The 15,547-nt window shown below is 42.1% G+C and overlaps 1 protein-coding gene across 13 annotated transcripts in view; it reads left to right on the top strand.

The window, feature by feature from the left end:
* Positions 1 to 15,547, top strand: part of FAM126A (family with sequence similarity 126 member A) — an 83,865-nt gene that overhangs the window by 6,651 nt on the left and 61,667 nt on the right. For 7 of the 13 annotated variants that reach the window (XM_039523871.1, XM_039523868.1, XM_039523869.1 and 4 more), the window contains exons 3-4: positions 9,764 to 9,843; positions 10,095 to 10,191. The exons of 3 other annotated variants lie outside the window; for them this stretch is intronic. The gene's annotated coding sequence lies outside the window, so the exon portion shown is untranslated. Of the gene's footprint in view, positions 1 to 9,616; positions 9,844 to 10,094; positions 10,192 to 15,547 lie in introns of those variants that run through there. 3 more of the 13 variants (XM_039523872.1, XM_039523875.1, XM_039523877.1) reach the window with 3 other exon arrangements.

Raw genomic sequence — 15,547 nt, 5'->3', positions numbered from 1 at the left:
TTCAGTGACATTAAAATTTAAGCTCTGTATTTTACCTGCTTTTTTTTTTTTCCTTCTTCCAAGATCTTTGTATGGAATTTTCTTTGTATGCAACTTTGTTTTTGTATAGTGTGTGTGCGTAGTGTTCTCTTGTATGAGTGATTGGAGTCCATCTTTTCCTTGGTGGCCTGATTTAGTGAAATTGGCACAACTTTTGTGTGTAGACTGTCTTACTTTAGAAATATTAGGGATGTCATCTCTGGTCTTTCCTGGTTTTGCTGGAGTGAGGCCTCCCTCTGCGAAAGGCTCTTATGGAGGTTTATTGTGAGCTGTCACCTGAATTGAAGGAGTGTAGTGCTGAATCACATAAAAACCTCCTTTCAACAGGTATTGGAACTAAAGAGACATTGACAAACTATCCCCAAATAGCATTTTGTAACTGTCTAAGAATTCCTTGCTTCTCAAATGCTTCAATTTCTCGCGATGTCATTATTTGGCTGGGTTTCAGAGTGGCTAATGTTCCAGTTGACCATAGCATTACAGTGTGAACAAGATTTAAATTACTTTTATTTTGAATTAGAAAGTGGAGGAGCATTCTCCCCCCAATTCCATCCCTTTAGGCTTTCTTTATACATAATAAACAAGTGAGAGGGCATAAGGTCAATTTCTCCCATTTGATCACATTTAATAAACTCACCGTCAATTTGGACTGGATCAGCTGCCTCTGTTCAAGCAGATGTGTCCTAATGGGACAAATATGAAGCTTTCTGTTTAGGGTTTTCTGACTTGAAGTGATGTAGTTGGCATGGAGAGGGAAATCTGTTCTTAAAATCAGTTTTTTATCTAATCTGGGACCACAAGCACTGAAATTCCATAATAATCATTTGGCTATTACATATTGTCGTTATAGGGCAGAGTTAAAACTGCTATGATGCCTTAATTATGCATACTATAACATGTTTTGAAATTCCTTTGTTTAACTTCAACTATGAATTTCCTGGCTTTTATAATGCTTGGTTTTGAGATAATTGCAATGTCCCCTGTAATGCATTTTACCCTAAAGTATTGCTATATGCTCTCAATTTTAATTCCATCTTAATCTAGTTTTTTTAACTAGGAATAGTAACAGGCAATTTCATGCTATCAGTAAAATGAAAAGATTTGTTTATGGACGTTAGTCTTCATTGTATAATCACTTGTAAAGCTACTGTAAGCAACCTTATGGGCATCTTACACTATTCCATTTGATGTCTTTGTTGACAAGCCAAGGTATGATTAAAAATTGTACACAAGGGCAAATCTTCAACTGGTATCAAGTGTCATAGCTTCATTGATGTCAGTAGAGCTATGACAACTTACACCAGCTGAGGCTCTGCTCCATCTGATGGAGTTTCACTAGTATCAAGCTAGAACTAGCTGCTGGCTGATACCTTGTCACAAGGTGACATTAGCCCTTTAAGAGGGAAGAGACCTGTGTACTTGTGACTGGTCAGAGGACCCCTTGTTAGGCTTAAAGGAAGGGCCTTGAGAGAGGCGAATTAGAAGGTCAGAGCTGTCTAAGACCTGGAAAGTTGGAGTCAGGCATCAGAGGTGCAGGAGAGAGCAGCCTGAGACTCTGAGACAGGAAGCAGCAAGAAAGGTGTTCCTTAGGCCTGAACTTCAGGAGATCCAGTAGAGAGAACTAGAACAAAGTTGTTGGTAGGAACTGATCAAAGCTGGGGATGCTTGATGAGCAGAAGGCTTGGGCAGTGGCCCCTAGGAAAAAGGGGACGATCCAGCTTGGACAAGGGAAGGCAACCAGAATGAAAAAGTGTATTGTGTAAGGGTGGATCCCCTGAGTAGGATTAGGACTCCCAGACGAAGAGGCCTGGAGAAAGTGAACACTGCAAGAGAGGGAGCCCTCAGGGCAAAGAACTGAGTGAAAGGGTGTGGGAAGCTTGGTTGCTATCAGGCAGGGAGGTCTGGAGAGGGGACCTCTGAATGAGGGGCCAAAGGAACTGAGAGAGTGCTGCTATTGACTTTTGAGTGGGTGACTTGCTGCTGATCTCTCTGGAGAGGGGAATGGGAAATCCTGCTGAGGGTTTGTTGAAAATGGTTTTGCTCTGAAGTTTTTGGGGAAGTACTACAATGGTGCATGTGAATAAATTAAGCCCAGAGGTGGGCTTAGTCTGTCACTCAGTGTCTGATAATAGTGTTCCTTTGCATGGGCCATAGAAAGGGGAAGCCAAAGCAGGCATGCTTGTGCTGCAGCCTTCTGAAGAGGGATGCCCCAGGTGGGGCTGCCCTATGACACACCTTTATTCTTGTAAAAGGTGCCATTTGGATATATGGTTAGAAGTGGTCAGCATCAGTTTTACATTTTATCTGACTCCACTTGGATCAATGTTACCTTATATTACCATACTGGGGCACTGTTTGTGCTCATTTGGAAAGAAGACTCACCCACAGAATTGGCAACAGCACTTCTGCAGCATCTAGATTTTTCTTGGAAGTCTTCCACCTAAACAAGGTTACACCTAGACAAAGTTTATCTAATGAATTCTGATGTGATCACTGCCCAAGATAATCTGACTACTGGCATTTAGGCGAGTGGCAGACACCACCGATTTGGTCAACTTAATGTACCCTCTCTGTGCACACATCATTTGAAAGCCTATTAAGTCTACTTTACAGCTCTACATCATACTTGATCTTAAAATGATGCCATTACTGTAGAAACAGGGATAAACAGTGACCCCATCAAGACGTTAAAATGACTACTTTGAAATATTTGCATTCATTGCTGTTAGTCATTAAACAATGTATTCTCTCAAAACATAAAACTGGATTTCTTCATGATTTCAAAGCAATGCAATAACAATCTAAAGGGTAAAGCAAAATATAACAATACATTTGTACAGGTATAATTGAAATGTAATTGCACTGGTGACACTTGTAGTCAACATCATTATCATAGTCTTGTTCATCATTATGATCTCTGCCCAGAATGTGTGGGTTACCACAGTCTTCATTGTGTTGGCGTGTACCCAGTTCTGCGCAAGGAGGATTGTTTTGACTATAGACACTTGATTGTGAGCAACCCTTAACGGTTCAGGCACAAAGTCTTATAGAAGCTCAGATGCCATCGGTCCTTTGAATAGAGGAAATAGTTCATCATTCACGTTTTTCATCTGTATTGTAATGGTGATTCAATACCTGGTTTACCTATGTGTGAAGACATCCAAATCTTCGTTTGCCAAGATGAGCTTTCAACATGCGCTTCAAAACTGTCCTCATGTGGTGGAAGTTTTGCCACTGACTTAGCCTTTTTGATGGCTAGATTAGTGTGCAAGCAACTTGGGTCTCTGGGTCCCCTTTTTCTTTCTTGCTCTGGTCATACAGCACTGGTACCGACTTCTTTGCTGCAGAAATATCAGCTTGTCCATCGCTCTCTACCAATTTGGCAAGGTTTCTGAGTGGTAAGTTCTCTTTGACAGCATTAAACATTGTTTTCCCAATACCAAATAGGGATGACAGTCACATTCTGTTAATGCATGTACAGCTGGAAGCATTTTGCAGAAATCATGTTTCATGTCTGAAGCGACACTTATCAGTTGCGCTGGGAATGGTGCCTGTTTCAATCCACATGTTATCTGTGTGTGCCATTTTTGGAAAGTAGCGAACAGCAAGAACCAAACATTTGTACCAGGTGATCTAACTACTATAGTTTCTTTGACAGCAAGAGGCCCAAAAACACATTGGCATAGATAAGATGCAGAAGCTTCTTTGTGTCTTCTACTTCTTGAGTATTGTACAAGTCTTAGGCTTATTCAAAACCTCTCCTGGTAATGGACTTTGCTGTTTTGCCACTAGAAAAGTCTCCAACAAGGAGAAGTGTTTGTGTTGGGTGTTTTTCTACACTTGCTGCATTTTGAACCATGCATTCAGAGGTATTATAGAAATAAGTGCTTGTTTGTTGCTAAAGGTAGCATCTTTTGCCTTGGAGACACAGGCACTGGTGTTCACCAATCACTTGACATATCTTGCATTCAGCCTTAATGCTGCCTGCTGCTGTCTTGCAGTTTTCACAGAGTTACTGTTGTCATACCTGCCTCATACTTTGATTACGGAATTAGCTTTGTCAAATCCTTTTAGGACCTGCTTTGAGTACTCAGCAGCCAACTCATCAAATGTGAGGAATTAAGTCTCCAGTCATCATTTGTATAACTGCCATGGCATCTCTGATGTACACTGTGGTTTCTTTGTTGCATGCTGGTAGCTCATGGATTATTTCAGCTTGAGCTTCCAGCTAATACGCTAATTCAGCCTTGTCTATTCTTCTTATTGATCCATCAGCATGGAAGAGGGACATAGGCACAAATCCTGTTGGGTAACTAAGAACAGTTGCCTTTGAAGCATCTTTTTTACATCTCGCTAAGGACAGGGCTCTGCAGAAAACAATTTCTGGACTGATAGCTTCTGTGGCTGTCTTCTGTGAAGTCTTCTTGGCTGTGTCATCAGATGTTTTAATGCCAGATTTTTTGATGACTGAGGAAGTGGTCTTCCCCATCAGAATCAAGGGCACCTCTTGCAAATCTCTTCATTTTGTTTTTCACCAAATCTGCTATTTTCAGTTGAGACTCTTGTACATCTGATGTCCCATGCAGTCCAGTAAATATGTTGATAAGAACCTCTGGCTGTGACTCGGGGTGAGATGAATTTGTCATGTTGTTGATGATGTGGTTGGTAAGAGTAGTAATGTGCATTTCATCCTTCTTCTGTGCAGGGGCAAGGACTTGTTTGTGGACTTTGTCTTCATTACTATTTGGGCCATTTCTTTCTTTCATAGCTTTTGAATATTCATAATATGAAGCTGTGTATTGTCATCTTTGACACTAATACTGACCTGTGCATAAGAGTCACTGAATTAAAAACCTAATTTTAGAATATTTCAAAGGCTAGTACTGCAGGCATGGGCAATTACAGATTAAAATGTTCTACCAGGCAGACTACATTCTACATTTTGTATGTACAACAGCTTATAAATCAGGCCTGCACAACTCGTAAAGCGGCGAGGGCCATATTACTCCAAAGAAAACAGCTGAGGGCCGAACCCCGCCCCCCCCCAGCGCTGCCGAAACACACACACCCCCAGCGCCACCTGCCCCGCGGAAACAAACCCTCCTTCCCCAGCGCCGCCCCGCCGAAACAGTGGTATTGAACCTTGGTAATATGTTATAGTGAGGCCCTAAGGTAGTATAATTAAGGTAAAAGAAAAAACTTTCTTTTTGCTAGAAGTAGAATAAGATCTCCCCCCCCACTTTGTAATCAATTGCCCTGTTGAATGAATGAGGTGTGACTGAGGAAGGCGTGGAAGGCAGGCACCTCCAGACAGCTGCAACCCTTGGAGAGGGGATGGGAGCCAGACCAGATCAATAGTACAGGTCAGCCACCGACTCGTATCTCGCCTCCTCAGCCCTCCTCCCCCACCGCCAGCTCCCCTGCCCTCTGCCAATACCCGCCCGCTTGCCTCCTCAGACCCCCACTCCCCTGGCTCACATACTCACTCCCCCACCACTGCCCGTCTTCTCGCTTCCTCAGCCTTCCACCCCCCTGGCCAGTGATGAGCTGCCAAAATCTTAACAACTGGTTCCCGCCTCACTCCACAAGGGTGTCGTGGCCCGCCCCTGCTCCCCGGGACTCCAGCCCCATCCAACCCCCCGTGTTCCTTGACACCCTCCCTGGGATCCCTGCCCCATCCAGTCACCCCTTCTCCCTGTCCCCTGACTGCTGGGCTTGAGCGCAAAGCCGCCACACTGCTTCTCTGCCCTCCCAGGCTTCAGGCGCAAACAGCTGATTCGCGGGAAGCGGTGGGGAGAGGGAGAAGCGGGGCGGAGTGTTCAGGAAAGGAGGCAGAAGCTGAGCAGCGGTGAGCTGGGGCCAGCCGCTGGCTCACCTGCCCCCTCGCCACTGCCCGCCTCCTCAGCCCCCCCCTCACCTGCCGCTTGCCTACTCATCCGCCCCGCGGGCCGTATGTTGTGCAGGCCTGTTATAAATGGAAGAGCATTATATTAAGAATTCACATACATTTGTATCTACCCATTATGCAGAACAAACTATGGGCACGTAGTCTACTACTGTTGCATAACCTTCAACATGAGACTGATCTGGTCAGCAAATTTCAGCTGAAAATATAGAAAATTATTAGTCTCATGAGATACTTTGACAATTAAGAATATGATGTGAAAACACTTCATATTAGTGTATCGCACAATGTTGATATTTGCCATTTTTGCCACATGCTAAACAGCATAATCATTTCTGGAAAAAATACTTGCCCATGCAAACCAATAAAAATCTTTTAATACATTGTCATTTTGGTAGCATTCACCAATAAATGACACATTATGGTGTTGAAATTAATTTAAACAGTAAAAACTGTAGTCATAGCCATGTTGCAGTATTTCTGGAACTGTGCAAAAAATGACACTTTCTCATTTTGGGGACCATTGTTTCACCTACCCTACAGGCTTATAGCTCCATTTGACAGCCCCACATCAGACCTGATCAAAACGTACATAAAATTAAACTTTCAAATGATATGATATATATATACAATGTGGGTATGTGTTAGGGTGTGCACATTAAACTCCAGAAATATGACCCTTTTTGGAGAATTACCTCATGTTTAACTGGCCTGGTTGTGTGCGTGACTTAAAAAAAAAAACAACAAACAAACCCCAAAACAAAAACTTAAGCATCTATTGTGCAACATTAAAAACCAGTGAAATATTCTGGATATACTCTGTCAATTACAATAAACTTTCATTTCATGTCATGTTAATGTCCTGGATGCTGCTCTACTAGAACAGAATTTTCTTCTTGCATTTTTTTTTTTAAATCTGCTGTGCAGTATCTGCCCTAATTAGAATTGCAGTCAGAACCAAAGACATAAAAATAGTAGGCATTCTTAAAGTCTGGTAAAGTTGCTGTGTTTTAGTTTTGGTCTTTTACAGGCATTTCTTCGCATTCATCACCATGTTAACTAACATGCACTTGATTGCCTGAGGCATTGCAACTGGAAAGAGTGACCAAAAATAATGTGTCTTGGATTGCAAATGAATTTTACAAGGAAGCAAGTGTTAACATCTAGGATACAGCCTATTGTAGTCGTCATAGTAGTGGCAAAGAATAGATTAATTTCTGTTTGTATGCTTCACCATGCCTAATGATGGGTTCTGTTTCAGTGACTTTCTATGCAGGTTATATGTTACTATAAGATTACTGGCAGTAGAATAGGTTGTTTGTCAAGTTAGTGACCTGTCCATGACTTTTACTATATACCCCTAACTAAAACTTCGGCAGGGGGGCCATGGCTGCTCAGGGTGGGGCGGTCCAGGGGGGTCATGGGTTCTCAGGGTGGAGGAGGCAGGTGCTGTTTGGGGGGGTGGGGGAAGTGGGCAGGCTGGCAGAGTCTCTACCCGTCTCCGCGTGTCCCTGCAGCTCCTAGGCGGTGGAGGGGCCGGGGGCTCTGTGTGCTGCTCCCGCCACAAGTGCTGGCTGCACAGCTCCCATTGGCTGGGAACCGCAGCACATGGAGCCACCTGGCCCCTCTGCCTAGGAGCTGCAGTGGGAGCCGAGGAGCCCACTCACCCTGAGGTAAGCACTGTCTGAGACCTTAACTGCTAGCCCTGAGCTAGTATCAGCAGCTGCAGAAGTCAGAGGTCATGGACAGTCACGGAATCCATGACCTCCGTGACAGACTTGCAGCCTTACTCATAGTAACAGTCTATCAAAGGCAGAGCCCCCAAGGTAGCATGTGAAAAGTAGAAAATCTTTTAATCCTATTACATTTTATGGATTGAGATGGTGGATGAAGGCACGAATGGGAACTAAATGGTCACTGTTGTGGAGGACAGGACCTAGCGAGAGGAAGATTGAAGTTGGTTATCTCTCAGGAAGACATTTTCCTCCCTATTTGACCCCCTGAAAAAATGCTTCATGGAAAGCATGGCAGAGAAATTAAAACAAAAGTAATATTGGCTGAACAGCAAAACAGCATTTTTGTATATTCTTACTAGCTTCCTTTGTTTTTTGTGGACATACATTTATTCTGCATAAGAGGTAAGGTGGCTTTTTTCTTTAAAACTAGAAGTTAACCTTTTAATTAAAACAGCACAGTATGGTTTGAAGCAGTGCACAATACTAATTAATTCACTTCAATGCTAAAACCATGCTGTCTCTTAGAGCTTCCTGTTGTTTGCACTGGATAAATGTTTGTGCTTCGCCAAGGCATTAACTTCATCCTGATGATGGATTGTCCATAAAAAACAGCTTCACCTTGTAAAAAATTAATAGTGGCATTTAGGATTATTACACAAAACAGGAAGCCTTTAGGGAATCTTACAGCAAGTCCCATTTTAACACAAAACCACTTAATTACTTTTATTTCAAAATACGGAAAGTAGAAACTATAATTTTCCTACTGGAGAATTTCACTTACAGCAGTAGTATAAAATCCCTTAAACCTAACAAGTATTCTGTAATTAATTTATTTTAAAAATTTGCACTTTTAAAATAACTTAAAGCCATTTAGAGTAACACAAACAGTTGAGAGTTAAATGAAACTCTAACTCCTATGTCAGAGTAATGCAAAAAAACCCCCATTTTCTTCATTTTGACTTCATCTGTTTTCAGTTTCAAAAGAGAACTGGTAGAGTAGTATTTGACATTCAAAACTTTAAAAGTTAATTTAGCTTTTTAGTTTTAAACTGACCTAATAAAACATGGTTTTGAAATACTTCCAATATAAGGAAACTGTTGGAGCATTTCCAATTTTAATTCTATTTTAATATGAAAATGCTCTCTTCTGGACATGTGGAGCGGAAAGGAGATTTGAATTATTGAAGAGCTACAGATATTTTCAAACATCAGTGAATCTCAGAAGCACAATAGTTATGCTTTATTAATATAGACGTTGGGCAGTGGAAGTGTCTCTTGTAAAAGTAGCTTTTTTTTTTTTTTTTATATACAAACGAGAACTTTTCTAGTAACTACTTCTTAGTAACCCTTTCTTCCTAGTGGTAATTTAACAGAAAGCCACAGTACAGTAAACATCAAGAGAGAAAATGGGTCATATGATTAGGTTGCAACATCAAACATTCTGAGCTGGGATTAGAGGTTTGAGGGGGAGAGGATGTGAGGTAGAGAAATAGATAGTGGGTCATCCTTTCAGTCTTACTTAAGCACAAGACTGAAAGTTGGGCACTTCACCAGTTCTTACAGTAATTTGGGAGTACACGCTAGTGATGAGATAATTTAGAATCTCCTTTACCATTTAGGTGTAGCAACTCATTTTTGACTGATAGTTTCCTCTGATGATGATAAAGGTCATTATAAGATATGCTATCTGCTATCTTCCTTGGAGTAGGCATTTAGATACAGATAACATACCTTACAGACTGTATAAGTCTGAAAAGGAATTTGTTATTCCCAAAATGTCCTTTTAGTGGACATTGTAAATACAATTAACTTTTTTTTTTAAACCAGATTATTTTAATATTTTGGAACATAGCTTGCATTGTCTGAAGTCCAGAGAAATTTTTGGTGACTCGTGTTTTTGTGGCCTATACAAAAAAAGGAAAACAACTATCTTGTAAAAATATTGCCAGTGTTCTTTTAGTATGGGAACACTACTGTTACATCCAGTGTCCTTCAGAGGTTGTTAAGACAACTTAAAAAATCTGAAAAGCTTTTTGTGCGCCAAGGTCTGAGTTCAAGGTACTGTTTCTTCTGTTTGCAACAGATAACAGTATCCCTTTGAAGCACACAGGGAGCAGCATTTATCAACTATACAGGGATTCTTTTTCCTGCAACTTAGCTCTTGTAAGTAGAGTATTTTCTTAGCTATTTTAGTTTAAAATATGTTTAACTCAAGCCTACTAATGTATTCATACATAAAAATATTTATACAGCACTAACAGTGTTTATAAATGAAAGATGGTCTAGAACTTATCTTGTATTGACAGAGGTATGGAGAGCATTCACAGTTCATCTGTGTTTGTGAAGCTGTGTCCAAGGAAGTTAAGTAGAGAAATTTATGCTTGTCTCCCCTTCACTTAATTGAACCATTGTAGAGCCTCCTGAATGTGGTAACAAAAATGGTGTATGAACTTAGAAGCAGCACAGGATTCAGATACCTTTTGATTTCACATGAAGAAGGAACCTCAGAAGGTAAAATGGAGTGCACATTTAACCTTTTTTAGTGGTATGGTGTAATGTATAAATGTTAAATTCAGACATTGGGGGGGAAAGTATTTAAATGAAACTGGATCAGTTCTTATTACTATCTTGCTGTTTCCCTTTACCTCCACTTTAGATGCAGGCTGAATTTAGCTTCTACCTCACAAACTACTAACACTAGCTATTTTTATACCCTTTGGTTGGAATTAATTTCTGCTCTTAGAAACCAATAATTTCTATTATCTATCGTTAGCAGTCAAGCTAGCCTCTGAATCAAACTGGGGAATATGGACAAGATGTTAATTAGGTGATAACACTATAAAGTACCAGATTTTGCCACTCTTAACTCTTTTTAAGGAGTTGCACTGAAATTAATATGATTGAGGAGTAAGGTACTATTCAGTGTGAGTGAGGTCCTGTCTACAGTAGTGAACTTACAGCGGCACAGCTGTCCTGATGCAGCTGCGCCACTCGCTCGTGTAGCTACTCTGTGCCAGTGAAAGAGCTCTCCCATTGACAGAATAAAACCACCTCCACAAGCGGCGGTAGCTATGTTGGCAGGAGAAGCTCTCCTGCTGATATAGCGCTGATCGCACCAGTGCTTTTACTGGTGTAACTTATGTCGCTCAGGGGGGTGAAAAGAAGTTATACTGACAAAAGTGGTAATGTAGACCTGGCCTAACGGTGGTAGAACCTGTCACCTATCTCGTGATTTTTCAGGAATGTAAAGGCATGCTGTTTATTGCTGGAAAAGGAGAAGTCTTGGATTTTTAGTGTCTTCAGTGGTTTGCAACAATAATTTCTTAACCAAATAGTGTTGTTGTGCTGATCTGAGCCAAAGTATCATTCCTTGGCCCAGTTTGACTTTTAATCCTCGGTCAAGGATATTGCACACAGTTCTAATGATCACGCATGTTATGCTTACTAATGGTAAGCTGAGAACTTGGATCTTTAATACATTGTAATATTTTTCAAATAATTGAATAAATAAGTGCTGTGTTGCCGTAATGAACCGTTCTGTTCTCAAGTCTTGCATTAAAATGTTCGCCACAGTGTCAAAAATCCCAGTGTTTGTTACACAAACGTAGGGCTCTGAATTCTTAAGCACAAAACAGTGGTAAGGAGCTTTGTGTTCGTGTTAGAAACATTTGGCAATTCAAAGTAGACAATCAAATTGCCTACAAATTCATGCTTATGCTGCGAGTATTATATGGAGTGGGGGGAGGAAATGTTGAGAACCAATACAGTTATTAAAGGAAAAACAAGACAAGCTAGAAAATGGAATATGGCTAACTTACACATGCTTTTGAATCTAAAAAGGCTTCCTGTTCTAGCAAACTTTACCAATAGCATAATTTTTATAATGTGAATATTCCTGAAAGATTCACTGAACTGTCATAGACTTTGTGATGGCTGCATTACAGACTGCTAGAAGGTGACAACTTTCCTTCATCCTCTTGTGTAAAAGTGTATCTGACTTGTCCAAATCAAAAAGATGAGCTCTTTTAGAGCAAGTAGTAATTAATGCAACTTCAGGTTGCAAGGTATGTATTTATATAATTTCTTTTTAAAGGGTTGAGGGAGAGCTCCTATGTACTCCCTAAAGTGAGCAGGGTTTCATTTGTACCTCAAGAACTTTTTGTAAAATACATGAATGTTAAATCCAGCTTCAAGTTCCTATAGTCCAGATAGCAATTTACCACTCTCTTGTGCCACTAGAGGGATTTTATTTCCTGTCCTCAAGAGTTGGTGTTTTATGCCCCAGAGTATGTCTACACTACGAAATTAGGTCAATTTTTTTAGAAATCGATTTGATATAGTCAATTGTGTGTGTCCCCACTTAAGACCATTAAGTCAGCAGAGTGCATCCACAGTACCAAGGCTAGCGTCGGCTTTTGAAGCGTTGAATTGTGGGTAGCTATCCCAAAGTTCCCGCAGTCTCCGTGGCCCATTGGAATTCTGGGATGAGCTCCCAGTACCTGATGTGGTTCTGGGTACATGTCGTCAGGCCCGCCTTTCCCCCCATGAAAGCAACTGCAAAAAATTGTTTCTCGCCTTTTTTCCTGGGTTACCCGTGCATATGACATACCACGACAAGCATGGAGCCCGCTCAGCTCAGTCACTGTACGTCTCCTGGGTGCTTCTGGCAGATGCGGTACTGCAGTGCTACACAGCAGCAGCTCCTTGCCTTTGCAAGTTAGTGAAGATGGTTAGCAGCCGTATTGTACCATCTGCTTCTGTCTCCTGGTTCCTCCTGGCCGGCCTCGGTGAGGTTGGTCGGGGGCACCTGGACATAAATGGGAGTGACTACAGGTCATTCCCTTCTTTAAGTTTCGTCTAATGGAGATTCAGTCCTGCCTGGAAAATCAGGCAATCCTACCAAAGAACCAGAGAGGCAAACAGCCGCTCCGGGTCAGAGCCCCAGACATCCCGCTTCTATGATAAGCTGCATGCCATTCTAGGGGGTGCCCCTACAACTACCCCACCCGTTGCTTTCCTCCTCCCCCACCCCTTCTGGGCTACCTTGGCAGTTATCCCCCCATTTGTGTGATGAATTAATAAAGAATGTATGAATTTGAAACAATGACTTTTTATTGCCTCTGCAAGCTGAGATCAAAGAGGGGGGAGGATGGTTGGCTTACAGGGAAGTAGAGTGAACCAAGGGGGTGGATTTTCATCAAGGAGAAACAAAAATAACTTTCACACCATAGCCTGGCCAGTTGTGAAACTGGTTTTCAAAGTTTCTTTGATGCGCAGCGCGCCCTGCTGCACTCTTCTAACCGCCCTGGTGTCTGGCTGCGCATAATCAGCAGCCAGGCGATTTTTGCCTCAACCTCCCACCCTGCCATAAACGTCTTCCCCCTTACTCTCACAGATAGGGGTGGGGGAGGAGGGAAGCCCAGGGGTGGGGTGGTTGTAGGGGTGGGGAAAACGGTTTCTTCTGCTTGCCTGCTGTGCGCAATCTTCAACCTCCTCCTCATCTTCCTCTTTCCCCAAAACTCTCATCCCTGTTGCGTGAGAATCCATTGACGGAGTCCACGCACAGGGCTGGGGTGGTTGTAGGGGCACCCCCTAGAATGGCATGCAGCTCATCATAGAAGCAGCATGTCTGGGGCTCTGCCCCAGAGCGGCCGTTTGCCTCTCTGGTTTTTTGGTAGGCTTGTCTCAGCTCCCTAAGTTTCATGTGGCACTGCTGCGGATCCCTGTTATAGCCTCTGTCCTTCATGCCCTTGGAGATTTTTTCCAAATGTTTTGGCATTTCATCTTTTAGAACAGAATTCTGATAGCACAGATTCATCTCCCCATACAGTGATCAGATCCAGTAGCTCCCATTTGGTCCATGCTGGAGCTCTTTTGCGATTCTGGGACTCCATGGTCACCTGTGCTGATCAGCTTGCCACAGTGGCCAAACAAGAAATGAAATTAAAAAATTCACGGGGCTTTTCCTATCTACCTGGTTAGTGCATCTGAGTTGAGAGCGCTGTCCAGAATGGTCACAATGGAGCACTCTGGGATAGCTCCTGGAGACCAATACCGTCAAATTGCGTCCACACTACCCCAAATTCGACCCAGCAGGGACGATTTCAGCGCTAATCCCCTCATCGGGGAGGAATACAGAAATCACTTTTAAGAGCCCTTTAAGTTGACAAAAATGGCTTTGTCATGAGGATGGGTGCAGGGTTAAATCGATCTAATACTGCTAAATTTGGTAGACCGGGGCTCATTGAAATTTAGTGTGAAGTGGATAATGAGAAATGTGGGGTTGTAATTTGCTTGTCTAGGACTTTGTCCACATTGTTCCTGATGGTTTACGGAATAGATCACTGAATTATCTGTACATGATATTAAATATCATGTCCCCAAGTGTATAGATTCTGTTGTTAAAATTTTGAATGGAAGACAGTAACAAGCTATAAATGATTTCTGTGCAGTATAGCTCTTTTTAAAAAATAGTTGTAGTTCATGAGAAGGAAGAGATCAGTTTTCAAATGTATGGGTAGCAGATTCTTGCTTATATAGAGAGATGACTTTTAATGTTTGGAAATGCTTTTTGTATTGGTGAGAACCCAATCAGGTGAGTAAGTCTCAGTCTCTAAACTTGTGAAGACGCTTAGAAGGGCACCATGAAAGCAATAAGGGGGTTGTTTTAACGACCTTTTAAAGGAAAATCAGTTGTCGTTTATGTACCAGTAGGTAGCATGGCAGTGCTTATCTCCTCCTCTCCCCCTTCACTTTGAGAGACTAATGGTAAGTTCTGTCAACTTAGTGCAAAGAGCAAAAGGAAATACTGAGAAATCTAAGGATTCCCCAACCTAATGTTTTTTTTAATATAGCTGTCCCCCTGGGTTGACAAAGCTTCTCTCTCTGTCTAAATTAGAAGAAGTTTACTTTGGTATATCATTTTACTGGGCTACCAAAACACAGGCTGTGTGGTAGATCACCTCACTGGAGTTATACGTGCCAACTGACTCATCCTGAGCCCCATAAGCTTAAGGGGCTGTTTGATTGTGGTGTAGACTTTTGAGCTTGGGCTGCAGCCCGATGACTGAGACTCTCCCACCTTGCAGGGTCCTAGAGCCTGGGCTCAAGCCTGAACATCTGCATTACAGTTAAACAGCCTTTACCCTGAGCCCCTTAGTCCGAGCTAGCTGGTGTGGATTTTACTTGCAGCGTGGATATACGCAGTGCTAGAGACTAAGAACATAACAGCCATACTGGGTCAGTCCAAAGGTCCATCTAGCCCAGTATTGTGTCTGCTGACAGTGGCCAATGCCAGGTGTCCCAGAGGGAATGAACAGAACAGGTAATCATCAAGTGATCCATCCCCTGTTGCCCGTTCCCAGCTTCTGGCAAACAGAGGCTAATAGCCATTGATGGACCTATCCTCCATGAATGTATCTAGTTCTTTTTTTGAACTCTGTTATAGTCTTGGCCTTTACAACATACTCTGGCAGAGTTCCACAGGTTGACTGTGCATTGTATGAAAGAAATACTTCCTTTTCTTTGTTTTTTTTAAACCTGCTGACTTAAGAAGCAGGTGAGAGAGAAACAGAGCTTCCTGGCAGTGATGAAGCAAAGAGAAAAAGATGCAGCTTAAATTGGATGATACAGAAAACAGATGAACAAGGAACATCATCAGAATTAAGGGACTGCCTGAAAACATGTAAGGAGGAAACCTAATCTAGTATATAAAAACTTTAATTGTGGGAGATATTACATCTGAGCTCTCTGGAAGAGGCAAAAGTGGAGAGAGGACATGGCGCACTGGCCTGGGCCTTGTAATAATAATAAATAAACCCAGATGCCTAATTGTGAAATGCCATGATTATCAGCAGAAAAAATTAAT

This window comes from Mauremys reevesii, linkage group 2, assembly GCF_016161935.1.
Source record: "Mauremys reevesii isolate NIE-2019 linkage group 2, ASM1616193v1, whole genome shotgun sequence".
Taxonomy (NCBI): domain Eukaryota; kingdom Metazoa; phylum Chordata; order Testudines; family Geoemydidae; genus Mauremys; species Mauremys reevesii.
The sequence above is the reverse complement of the archived record's forward strand: the minus strand, read 5'-3'. Positions and strand labels throughout refer to the sequence as shown.